Source organism: Sinocyclocheilus anshuiensis, unplaced genomic scaffold (assembly GCF_001515605.1).
Source record: "Sinocyclocheilus anshuiensis isolate Anshui unplaced genomic scaffold, SAMN03320099.WGS_v1.1 scaffold202, whole genome shotgun sequence".
In the NCBI taxonomy this organism is placed as follows: domain Eukaryota; kingdom Metazoa; phylum Chordata; class Actinopteri; order Cypriniformes; family Cyprinidae; genus Sinocyclocheilus; species Sinocyclocheilus anshuiensis.
The window spans coordinates 21,119-34,651 of record NW_015542342.1 but is presented as its reverse complement, the minus strand read 5'-3'; the positions used below and the strand labels follow the sequence as shown (position 1 = coordinate 34,651).

The window sequence follows — 13,533 nt, the reverse complement described above, 5'->3', positions numbered from 1 at the left end:
AATATTTAGATTTTTTTTGCACCCTCAGATTCCAGATTTTCAAATAGTTGTATCTCGGACAAATATTGTCCTAAATATGATACTTCTGAAGAAAAAAAATATAATTTTCATCAATGGACACAAAATGTACCCTAAATTATAGGATGAACCATATATAAATCATTCATGTTATTTCTATCCCATTTATTTTGTATACAATTGTGGTCAAAAGTTTATATACATCTTGCAGAATCCGCAAAATGTTAATTATTTTAGCAAAATAAGAGATCATACAAAATGCATGTTACTTTTTATTTAGTACTGTCCGGAATAATATATTTTACAACTACATATACACATATACGTATATATATATATATATATACATACAGTGCTTAGACCACAGCTGCCCTAAACTATTGGTGAATACCAAAATAATTTTTTATGTTTTGGTTATTCCACACCAGCATGTGTAAGCTCTTTCGTCACTGTATTTCTAATGCTGAAATATAATTATTGTTGGGATTTAATGGATTTAAAGATAGACTGCACAAAAGTTTCATCAAAAGCAAACTATTTGGAAGTCAATAACAACAGAGACTGTGGAAAAGTACATAAAACAATGCCAGCAAGAACGCAAGCTGTTATCAAGGCCAAAGCAGGCACACAATAAAAATAAAATATATAATTTTCTTTGGTTATTAGGTGTGAATACAGACTATTTAGTTGTTTCAGTTTGTTATTTGCCTAATAAATAACAAAAAAAGTTTTAGTTTTAAACAAGTTTTTGACAGATTCCTAAATATTTGTTTTGTATTTATTATGACAGGTGGTTTAATAAATTTGTTAAGCATTGTATATATATATATATGTGTGTGTGTGTGTGTGTGTGTGCGCATGTGTGTGTGTGTGTGTGTGTCTGAGATTGTGTGAGAGATTGTGTTTGTGTGTGTGAGATTGTGTGTGTTTGTGTGTGTGTGTGTGTGTGCGCGTGTGTGTGTGTGCGCGTTTGTTTGTGTGTGCGTGTGTTTGTGTGTGCGTGTGTGTGAGTGTGTTTGTGTGTGCGAGATTGTATGAGTGTGTGTGTGTGTGTGTGTGTGTTTGTGTGTGTGTGTGTGTGAGAGATTATATGAGTGTGTGTGTGTGTTTGTGTGAGTGTTTGTGTGAGTGTGTTTGGATAATATATGAAAGTATTTAGAGCAAAAACAAGATTTTTTTTCTTTTAGATTTGGCATTTTTGAGGTTTGACCAGTTCAGCTAAAGAGCAACGCTGGAATTTCTGAAGGAGTGCTGTTGAAAACACCTGTCATACTCTGTTTACACACTGTGGCTGTGGATAAAAGAACCTCATTCAAATACAAGACAATGAGAAATAATTCACCAAACGTCGTCTTTCACAATCATAAGCCATCATCGAAAATTAGCTAGAGTTTGGAGTGATGACATTCAAGAACTAAAGCTCATTCACTTTTTCCAAGAAAAAAAAAATAATCCTGTCACAAAAACAAAAAACAGGACAATTAAACAGAAGTGGAGGAGATTCTCAGATTTCAGGTGAATAAACATCATGGAGTATTATAATGTGGCTCTACCTGATTTTATATTGAACAAATCAAAGTGGCCATTTAAAATAAATGCGGTTGTTAAGTAGAGCAGGCATGTTGACTCAATGCAGAGAAATGAAAGAGAAAGTACCTCTGATGACTCGTAATGCAGTGTGCGGCTGATTCAGAGAGATAGCGACTCCCAGAGCCTTCACATACTTCTTCTCATGAAGTAAATCTGACAGTTCCTGCTGCCTGTGAATACGCCACAGCATCCATAAACGCTCAAACTACATGTTTCTGACGTTTTATTTGGGAATGACAGACAATACTTTCAAAAATGATGATATAAAAGGGAAGGTTCACCCAAAATGCGAAAATCCAGGCATCATTTAAAAACATAAAACTTTCAACCTTCAAAACACAAAGACATTTTGAATAAAACATGAGTGATTTCTGTCCCTGCACTGAAGGTTTTGAAGCTTCAAAGAGTTTATAAAGACATAATAAATGTAATTGTATGTACAGTTGTGTTTCTATTTACCATATTTGATGAGCTCTATGTATTCGTGTTGATGTGAATACAAGCCTAAATTAAATCTGTTCATCATATAAAGTGAATGTGTCTTCATGAGACACACTTGAGATTAAACCGCTCAAATCATGTGGATTTCTTTTACGATGTCTTTATGATTGTGTGAAAGTTTTGACTTGAACTTTGACTTTTAATGGACAGAAATCTCTCAGGTTTCATGAAATATATCTTCATGACGGTGACTAGATGAAGACAGCATTTTCATTTTTGGGTGAATTATCCCTTTAATATTGGAAAATGACACTAATCATTAATATGACCATAACGAGTCCAGAATGTTCATGTTTAAGCTATGATGTATTAAGACCAGGATCAGGTAAAAGTAAACTGCTTTAACGGTTCAGGAAACGTTGTTTCAACATCAGGATTCAGTTGTCAAAGAGACGAGTTTGCTTAGCTTGGCAAAATGTTTTGGCATCCAGCCTTGTCAGTCTTCAATCACATGTCTATACGGCTGACTGCATTCGTTTGTTACTAATTGCAATGCGGGCGGTGACTTACTTAAGGACTTGGTCTTCTTGTTTGGCCTGCTCCTCTGCCAGCTCCACTTCAGTCACGTCCTTACATGAAGAGAAAGACAATGAGAAATACAAACAAACTAATGCACTGAAACTGTATAGCATGTATAGACAACGGGGAAAAAAAACACAGCAACCATAACCAATGAACAGAAATGTTTTTTTGCTAGAGTGAAAATTATTATTTGTGCACCAAAGAAAGCTATTTATTCCATTTTGGGAGCATGATACTATAGCTCAGCATCCGGTTTCATATAGTAGTGAAAATAGCTTGATAATTAGTAGGCAGTGTGCGCATACCTTTGGTGTGTTATCTAAGAATCGTGTGTTAAATGATCATTTTTCAGTTGTGAAATTACATTCATTTGTTCTATATGCAACTATAAAAGAAGAAGCGTTGCGTTACACAGACCGGAGATGTGACCATTGATATCCATTATATTACATGCCCAATCAAAAACCGATGGATGAATCAAGTTCTATTATATTGTAGGAATCTTGCTCAGTACTTTGCTTCACGGAGAAAACAGTTGTGCAGCTTAATATTTTTTAACAGTGACATTTTTCCAGGATTCTTTGATTAATAGAATGTAAAAAAAATATATATATTTTGTAACATTATAACTTTGACCAATTTAGTGCATCCTTGCGGAATAGAAGTATTAATTTCTTTACCAAAAAAAAAAATAATAAATAAATAAAAAAAGTGTGACCCCCAAATTCTGAACGGCAATGTATGAATAACTTAAGTTGCTTTAAAAAAGCAGTACGTAAGAATCCAGAAATAAGGAAGTGGAACATATTCATCATAATGAAGTAAAAAAAAAACAATGCCGCTTTTCTCTTGGTAATGGAAGCATTAATGATTGCAGCATTGTTCCACTTCACATTCCCGTGTTTAACAGTGCTCTAGCACATCTGAGTCTGAGCTGAAACTGACTGCATAGGAATGCTGTGAGCGCGCTCAGGACAGTTGGACATCGCGGTGGATCAGAGGTAAAAAATGATATAAATACTGTTCAGTTTCTTGCACAGACCGATCGTTTTGTGTGTTAAGACCTCAGTGTATCGCCACGAGCCGCAGGGTTTAATTTGGTTTTGTCTGTGTATGTTTTTTTTACTCTCGAAGCCGTGGAGCCCATTGCCATGCATTATAAGACTGACAGACTGCAACGGTTTGAGTTAAACATCTTCGTTTGTGTTCTACTGAAGAAACAAAGTCACCTACATCTTGGATGCCCTGGGGGTAAGCAGATAAACATCACATTTTCATTTTTGGGTGAACTATCCCTTTAAAGCTGTAAGTACACAGTCCTATACCTTTTTGTCTGAATTTAATTTTTTTTGCTTTAAATCAAAGTTAGTGATCATATGATTCACCTCTTAGCTGGTTGGCTTGGTTCATGTCTTGTACCTCTTTTTTAATCTTTTTTAAATCCTCATGGGAAAAAAGAATGGGAAATATAATCTCTTGAAATCACATATCAAACTTACCTGAACAGCTCTTTAAACATGTACGTGTAACTCACCTTGAGGCAGCTGAAGTCTTGAATGATCCAGATTTTGATGGAGCCGTCCGCCGAGGCCTTGGCCAAGACCTGGTCCACAGGCGAGAACTGAACACACCAAACACCTCGACTGTGACCTCTGAAGACACCTAACAGACTCATATCTGCCAGCGACCAGAGTTTAGCCGAGCGGTCCTGAGAGCCAGAGGCCAGCAGCTTGTCATTGGGAAAGATGGTCATGCTGTTCACATCCTTCAGGAACATATGAGGAAGAGACAGGACAACAGAAGAGAAGATGATGGAAAATAAAGTGACAAACTGGGGAGTAATGGGTTAAAAGTAGCAACACTACTAACTTAGATTCATTGTTCAGAATTGTGACAGCACCAAACAAAGTCTGAGGGGGGGGGTTAATTGGATGATTCGATTATATACACTATCATTTAAAAGTCTGAAATAAGTAAATATATATGTTAATAAGGATTTCTATTTCAATTAAATGCTGCTTTATTGGGGAAATCAGCATATCAGAATGATTTCTGAAGGATCATGTGATATTGAAAACTGGAGTAATGATGCTGAAATTTCATTCATAAATAACACTTTAAAATATATCACAACAGTAAACAGTTATTTTAAATAGCAATAATATTTCACAATAAAACAGTAGTTTTACTGCATTTTTGAATAAATAACTGCAGCCTTGCTGAGCATAAGAGACTTCGTTCAAATGCATTGAGCAAATCTTACCAACCCCAAACTTTCGAATGGTAGTATACAGTTTTGTAGTACAGGTATACAATTAATTAAAATGTATGTGCAGAATACTGTACTTTGTAGATTACATTTATTAAAATAATAGCATTTATTACAAACAGTTCACAAAATAATATAATAAGTAAATGCTGCTGTTAATTGCTACGTTTCCCATTTTTTGTATTGTTGGTATTTAGTGTATAGTTCAAAAACACCTAATTGAGATCTTTTTTTTTGTTGTGTCTGATAAATACAACTCTAATGAAAATACCTATATATTATAATATATATATTTAAGAAGCTTAACATCCTAACATCCTTCACAACACCGGAGGAAGACAAACTCAAGAGCATGGTTTCAGCTGTCAACATTTTTGTAACATTTTCTGACAGTTTCGTTGAACACATTTCCTGAACGAGAAAGAACGTGACCGGGGCAGTCGTGCCGTCATCAAGACCGGTTCACATCCCACATCAGGAAGAGGGTTAGGCAGATCCCACACCTTAATAGTACAGTCCTGACTGCCCGACACCAGGAAGGCTTTCTTTAACCTGCATACAGCGACAGGGTTATTATGATTAACTAAAACTAAAAACATTTTTAAAAAATGTATTGCTTGAGATACGTATTTAATATGTATTAACTACAAACAGTTCAGTAAATAATACAATTTACAAGCTACAAGTTTCCCATTTTTATTCGAGGCATTATTAGTGTACATTTTGTATATTTGTGATATTCAAAGTAAATAATTATGTAAATAAATCAGTTCAAAAACATCTAATTGAGATCAAAGTTAAAGTCAAACTGAAATGTTAACTGAACAAAAAAAAACTTTTTTCAGCTAGATGCCAATTTCTCATTTTTAACTTTATGCCCTAAAAACTAAAACTGAAATAAAAATTAATAAAAACTGTATAGACATATTTAAAAAAAACAAAAAATACAAAAACAAACTTTAAATTTAAAATGTAAATATATAAAAGGATCCTATAAAAGGTTCTCAGTGCTACATTAACACTGGCACAGAAACAGGCGTACTTATTTGAACAGCTTTTAAGTTCACATAATATAAAGTGACAAATATGTTAAGAAACATTACAAATTAGTATACCGTTATAAAATCAATAGTTCTGGTTCTTTAAAAATCTGATAAGATAGGCCACGTTCAAAGGTTTTGTAAAAAAAAGCCAGTAAGTGCTGCATAGCTTGGCAACTGAAAAAAGTTCATGAACTATATTAGAATAGGTTATTATGATCAGGCCTGTCGCAATCATTGATCTAAATGTGACAGACTGTGTTATCAGTCCTACAGTATGATCACACACTGCAGGTGTTTCTGAACGTGTCTTAGCTTATATTGCTTATCTAACGGATCTATCTTGCTGGATCTGTCCTCTGCTTTTGACATGGTTAACCACCAGATCCTCCTGTCAACCCTATTGGCAAAGGGCATCTCAGAAACCACACTCCAGTGGTTTGAGTCTTACCTCTAAGCAGTGGTGTAGTGGTGCCTGGAGAAGTGGGTATACTCTTAATTTATGTCCCCATTGTTTTAAGCGGCCAAGCAAAGGATGAACAGCCTGTGCTATAAACAGTGACGTAAGACTATAGTCTTGCATATTTCGTTCACCCCAAAATGGGCCAGTAGTATTTGCACATTTTCACTTACTGTAACTTCTGCTACTTGACTTCACGGAGTAAGGATCATTATGAAATTAATATTAGCCACAAAAGAGGTGCATATTTTGCAATAAATAATTTAAATGTAAAAATTACATAGACTGCAACAATTAACATTTTGTCAGAACCTCTAGTAGACAAGCTATTTTATTTAGTTATCTGTAGGAGGATCATGATCTCTATTTGATACCAAAGAAAATTGTAAAAAAATTGTGATCAATTTATCCAGAATTGTGCAGCCTACTCCTATGTTTGACTGACAGTTTCTTCCATGGCATACAGTGACGGGCAAATAGTAACCCCCTACTTTCCCCATACCTTTTTACAATGTATCTATATAGCCTACTATATAGTGCACAAAAAAAAATAACAAAAATAATAAAAAATAAAATAGTTTAGAGCATTTTTAATACAATTGACATCTGACCTCCATCTAAACACACATATCCGATTCTCCACGGAACTCCCAATGCGAGGACGACACGTTTGCTCAAAGATTTTTAATGGCGTTTTAATGCCGGCGTGCTGTATGCGCTCGCATTTTATTGAGATGGAAACTTTTTAGAAATTGCACATTCAGGAGCTGGTTTTCAACCCCCGCCCCGTGAATTTTGAAAATACAACAGCTAAAAGCTACATATATTTCTCAGCAATGAGGTGATAACTTAGCAGTTTTTGTAATTAAACCGACGAGCTTGTTTGCAATGCTTCACAATCCCTCGCTCGCACGTGGGTGCATGCGTTCGTTCGTTCGTTCGTTCGTTGATTGCAAAAACTTGCTTCTTTTCATTTTTAAGGTATTGTTTTCATTATAGTGTACAGATTCAAATTAGGAGTCAATAATTAAATAATATTTTATCACTCTGCGCGCCTCCCTGACATGCACTCAAGCCCCAGACCGACTCCGCTTGCATTCACGTGATTTGTCGAGATGAGAGGCGGGCGCAATCATCAATCAAATTCAAAGGGAAGCCGGCGCATTCTGACCGCATCACTGTCTTTACTGGGTATGTTTAGGGAATATTTGCATTTATTCACATGCGATTTGATTAGCTAGTCATGGTGGACTGTCATGATTTTGGCTAATGCAGGGCACTACTGAATGATGCGCATCAGAGGGGATTTAGAAGTGGGTATACGCAAAGCCGACTGATAAAGAAGTGGGTATACGCCGTACACCTGCGTATACCCTCCACTACACCACTGCCTGTTCCCTCCTGGTGGAATGACCTGCCCAACTCAATCCCAGCAGCTGAGTCCTTAACCATCTTCAAGAAACGCCTAAAACACATCTCTTCCATCTTTTTTGACCCTCTAACTCTAGCTCTCTCTATTCTAATTCTATTCTTTAAAAAAACAAAAAAAACTTGCCCCTTTTAGACTTGCACTCTATTTATTTACTAACTGCTTGTTTTCTTTAAAAAAAAAAAAAACTAACACTTGCTTCTCTAATCGTTTTGCATTCTATCTATTTGTTTTCTTTTTATTTATTATACAATTATAATTCTGACTTTCTGACTTCTGATTAACAAAAGCAAAAAAGGTCTCTAACACTAGCTTGCTCTATTCTATCTGTTTTCTTTTTATTTATTATATGATTTAAAAAAAACCTTGCTATGTGTACTACGTTAAGCTAACTGAGACTTGTTATAGCACTTGCATATCATTGCTTTTTGTTGATTTTGATTGCTTCCATTGTCCTCAATTGTAAGTCGCTTTGGATAAAAGCTTCTGCTAAATGACTAAATGTAAATCTAACGGAGATCAGACCTGGAGCAGGCGACAGAGCCCACGGCATTGGAGTGTCTGCTGCCCTGAGCCACGCAGTGCACGTGGCCGCTCTTCAGATCCATTTTCCACAGCCTCAAGGAGTTGTCCTGTGCAAAAGGTTACATAAACGTCATCTTTCCAAGTGTGGGCAAAGCTGTACATTCAGAATCTGATGTTTTGAATGGCGTGCCAAGCCAGTGAAAGGCTACTGGTGCAGCGTAAAAGAATCACCTTTGCACAGCTTGCAAACATGGAGCCTTTGCGGAAGACATCAATAGATAAGACGGTATCTGCAGACAGATTGTCAGATGATTTAAAGATTACTGTGCACTGACGGTGTCAACAATGTAGACTGATGACTGAAGCAGAATGCAGTCAGTCCGACATTCCCTTTTTAAAGTTTAAAGCCAGCTGTTTTTACACTTAATGAACTAAGAGAGAAAATGAATGCGTTTCACAACCCTGGGATGTCAGGCTGCAACTAACAATGGTTCTTTCATTAAAACAAAACAATAAAAGCACACAGACCTGTCAAAACAACCTGACACACATCAACCTGTCCACTGTCACTATGCTTATGAAGAATACTATTTATATTACTTTCTGCCTGATGATGACTACCTCAAAACAATGTGCAAACTGGAGGGAAGACAAACAAACAAACAATAGCTTAGCTGCATTTTTTAATACAATTCTCATTATATTTATTGAATTTTAATTTGTTTTAGTAACTTTATGTTATGTACTTTTGTATTTTTCGAAATATAGATTTTTAGTTCTGTTATAGTTTTAGTATTATAGTATTTACAATTATTTTAGATAGTTGCTGAGGCAACACTTCTAATTTTCGTTTTTGTAATCTTAAGTTTTTCATCTAATATTTCCATTTCATTTCATTTTTATTTCAATTGCAGAAAACTATTTTCAATAGTTTTAACTGACAACAACGACATCGACAACATTGCTTCCTTTTAAACCTGGTCGAAGAACACATATTTGATCTAAATGAATATTTTAATCTAATCTGTTGTGCAGTCTTTGTCTCGCTCAGTCAAAGCTTTGGCGTTCGCATGAATTTAATTTACAGATATGAATCTAATGATAACTTCCGCTGTGGAAAACACCACAAGCAAGTGCATTACCAGCACACACACACACTCTCTCTCTCTCTCTCTCACACACACACACACACTCTCACACTCACACGCACTCTCTCTCGCACACACACACACACACTCTCACACTCACACGCACTCTCTCTCGCACACACACACACACACTCTCACACTCACACGCACTCTCTCTCGCACACACACACACACACTCTCACACTCACACGCACTCTCTCTCGCACACACACACACACACTCTCACACTCACACGCACTCTCTCTCGCACACACACACACACACTCTCACACTCACACGCACTCTCTCTCGCACACACACACACACACTCTCACACTCACACGCACTCTCTCTCGCACACACACACACACACTCTCACACTCACACGCACTCTCTCTCGCACACACACACACACACTCTCACACTCACACGCACTCTCTCTCGCACACACACACACACACTCTCACACTCACACGCACTCTCTCTCGCACACACACACACACACTCTCACACTCACACGCACTCTCTCTCGCACACACACACACACACTCTCACACTCACACGCACTCTCTCTCGCACACACACACACACACTCTCACACTCACACGCACTCTCTCTCGCACACACACACACACACTCTCACACTCACACGCACTCTCTCTCGCACACACACACACACACTCTCACACTCACACGCACTCTCTCTCGCACACACACACACACACTCTCACACTCACACGCACTCTCTCTCGCACACACACACACACACTCTCACACTCACACGCACTCTCTCTCGCACACACACACACACACTCTCACACTCACACGCACTCTCTCTCGCACACACACACACACACTCTCACACTCACACGCACTCTCTCTCGCACACACACACACACACTCTCACACTCACACGCACTCTCTCTCGCACACACACACACACACTCTCACACTCACACGCACTCTCTCTCGCACACACACACACACACTCTCACACTCACACGCACTCTCTCTCGCACACACACACACACACTCTCACACTCACACGCACTCTCTCTCGCACACACACACACACACTCTCACACTCACACGCACTCTCTCTCGCACACACACACACACACTCTCACACTCACACGCACTCTCTCTCGCACACACACACACACACTCTCACACTCACACGCACTCTCTCTCGCACACACACACACACACTCTCACACTCACACGCACTCTCTCTCACACGCACACACACACACACTCTCACACTCACACGCACTCTCTCTCACACGCACACACACACACTCTCACACTCACACGCTCTCTCTCACACGCACACACACACACACACACACACTCACACGCATTCTCTCTCTCACACGCACTCTCTCACACATGCACACACACACACACCCACACACACTCTCACACACACCCACACACACACCCACACCCACACACACTCTCACACACACCCACACACACACACACGCACACTCACACACCTCAACCTGCCCAGACAAAACTCTATACTAGTCATCTTTTTTGTTTCAATCAAGCGTTATTTATTTTAAATACTAATTTTCATTACTTTAAATTACTTATTTTCTATCTTAAATGTTAAGGTTTTAGTAAAGTTTTATTAGTTGTTGCTCTTTAAAAATTTCTATACAGTAATTATTCATTTTTGTGTGAGTGTGTGTGTGCTGGTATAGAGCACAGTTTTAGTTATTTTAGCACATCAAGTTAAAACTAAATGAACATGAGAAATGTTGCCTTGGCATCTGGTGAAATGAAATAAGCTTCAATTAATGTTTATTTTATTTCAAGAAGCAATTTTTCATGGATTTAGTTTTAGTTAATTGTAATGACCCTGGCTCTGTTTTAGTTTTGGTTAGCTTGAGTCGCGTGTTTTCTACTGATCTTTGACCATTGCTCAAATGTGTTTTTTGCATAGAAATGTGTTTTCATTACAGCCAAATTAAATCACTGATATGGGTTCTTGTGCAAAAAAAACGATTTTCTTCATTTGTTTTTATTGATTAATCCTTGCAGGTCTAACAGTGGGGTCATGAGATAGCAAGCTTAAAGTGTTTGTTGCTTAAAAGGAACGGTTTTGAATTAAAACACACAGTATATACTGCCCTCTAGTGGCTCACTCACCTGTGTGTCCATAGAGAATCTGACAGCTGTTAGTGGCCAACTCAAACACCTTCAGCTGAGAGCTGTTAGTGGCCACGACTATATGCGTGTCATCCTTCCCCAGGAACTTCACATCCAGGATATCATCATTGTAGCCGACAAACTTTATAAGAAGAGAAAAACAAGCCCAATGGTTTACCATTCCAGGTTCTGATTTGTATTAAGTTGAGGATATAGCTATCTACAGTGATGAGAAGGTGGATTGTAAGGCTCACCTGCTGCTGTACAGTGAGAGCGGGCATCTGATAGATGAGGAGGTTGTGCTCTGCGGTGACGGTGGCCAGTCTGTTGGACTGTGGCATGGGCAGAAGGTGCATCAGACTGCGCGGGTCTAAATCGTCCTCCTGTTTTGAGAGCTGGAGCATCAGGCAGCATCCGAGTGAACACACAGCGCGCTGAGCTGGAGTCCCACACTCGAAGAACACCTGCGGAAAACAGCAGAACACCAGAGGGTATTCCATATATGCAATGCATAGAGGCACCAAACAGCACCAAAATTATTAGATTTTTTTTATTTTTTATGAATGCACTAAAAAAAAGCCTACAGATAACTAAAATGCACATATTTAAACAATGACATTTAATAATGAATAATATTTTTTCATTCATAATTTAAAAGGGTTTGTAATGTATGCATTTTTTTTTATTTTGACAAGATGCAACAACTTTATTTCGAATAAGACATGTGACCCTGGAGCACAAAAGCAGTCTTAAGTCGCTGGGGTATATTTGTAGCAATAGCCAACAATACATTGTATGGGTCAAAATTATAGATTTTTCTTTTATGCCAAAAATCATTAGGATATTAAGTAAAGATCATGTTCCATGGAGATATTTTGTAAATTTCCTACTGTAAATATATCAAAACTTAATTTTTGATTAGTAATATGCATTGCCAAGAACTTAATTTGGACAACTTTAAAGATGATTTTCTCAATATTTAGATTTTTTTGCACCCTCAGATTCCAGATTTTCAAATAGTTGTATCTCAGCCACATATTGTCCGATCCTAACAAACCATACATCAATGGAAAGATTATTTATTCAGCTTTCAGATTGTGTATAAATCTCAATTTTGAGAAATTGACCCTTATGACTGGTTTTGTGCTCCAGGGTCACATATAAATGGTCTCATTGTTCTGCCATTAACCTCAAGATCACTTACTGAATCAGTCATTTTTAATTTTTTTTTCAAAACACCCAAAAAAAGCATTTCGACTGCTATATATGCAGCCATTAAATCTAAAATTAATTTTTAATTGCTACTAGTAAATTTAGTACTGCTGTCAAATGATTAATCGCGATTAATCGCATACAAAATCAAAGTTTTTGTTTGCATAATATATGTGTGTACTGTGTATATTTATTATGTATATATAAATACACACAGATACAGTACATTTTAAAAATATTTACATGTCTATATTTATATTCATATAATTTATATTGTAAATAAATATATTTAATATATAAACATAACATATTTTTCTGAAATATATACAAGCATGTGTGTGTATTTATATATACATAATAAATATACACAGCACACACACATATATTATGCAAACAAAAACTTTATTTTGGATGCGATTTGACAGCACTAAAATTTAGGCATCAGTGTTGTAATGTACAGTATGAAAATGGATCATTTTGAGATTTGCTAAAGATTACATTTAAGAGTGTTATTAAATTACTAGTGTTTTGAAAGATTCGTTTTAAGTGAGCATTAGATGTTGGCACAGGTCTACATTTAAAATATGGGAAATGTGCATAAAAATTAAATATCCAATATTAATATAAATAAAATAAAATAAAAAATATTGGCCAAAAACCAATGTTTTTTTTTTTTTTGCTGT

General features: G+C 36.9%; 1 pseudogene; it reads right to left on the bottom strand.

The window, feature by feature from the left end:
- Positions 1-13,533, bottom strand: part of LOC107691237 (transducin beta-like protein 3) — a 28,038-nt pseudogene that overhangs the window by 7,793 nt on the left and 6,712 nt on the right.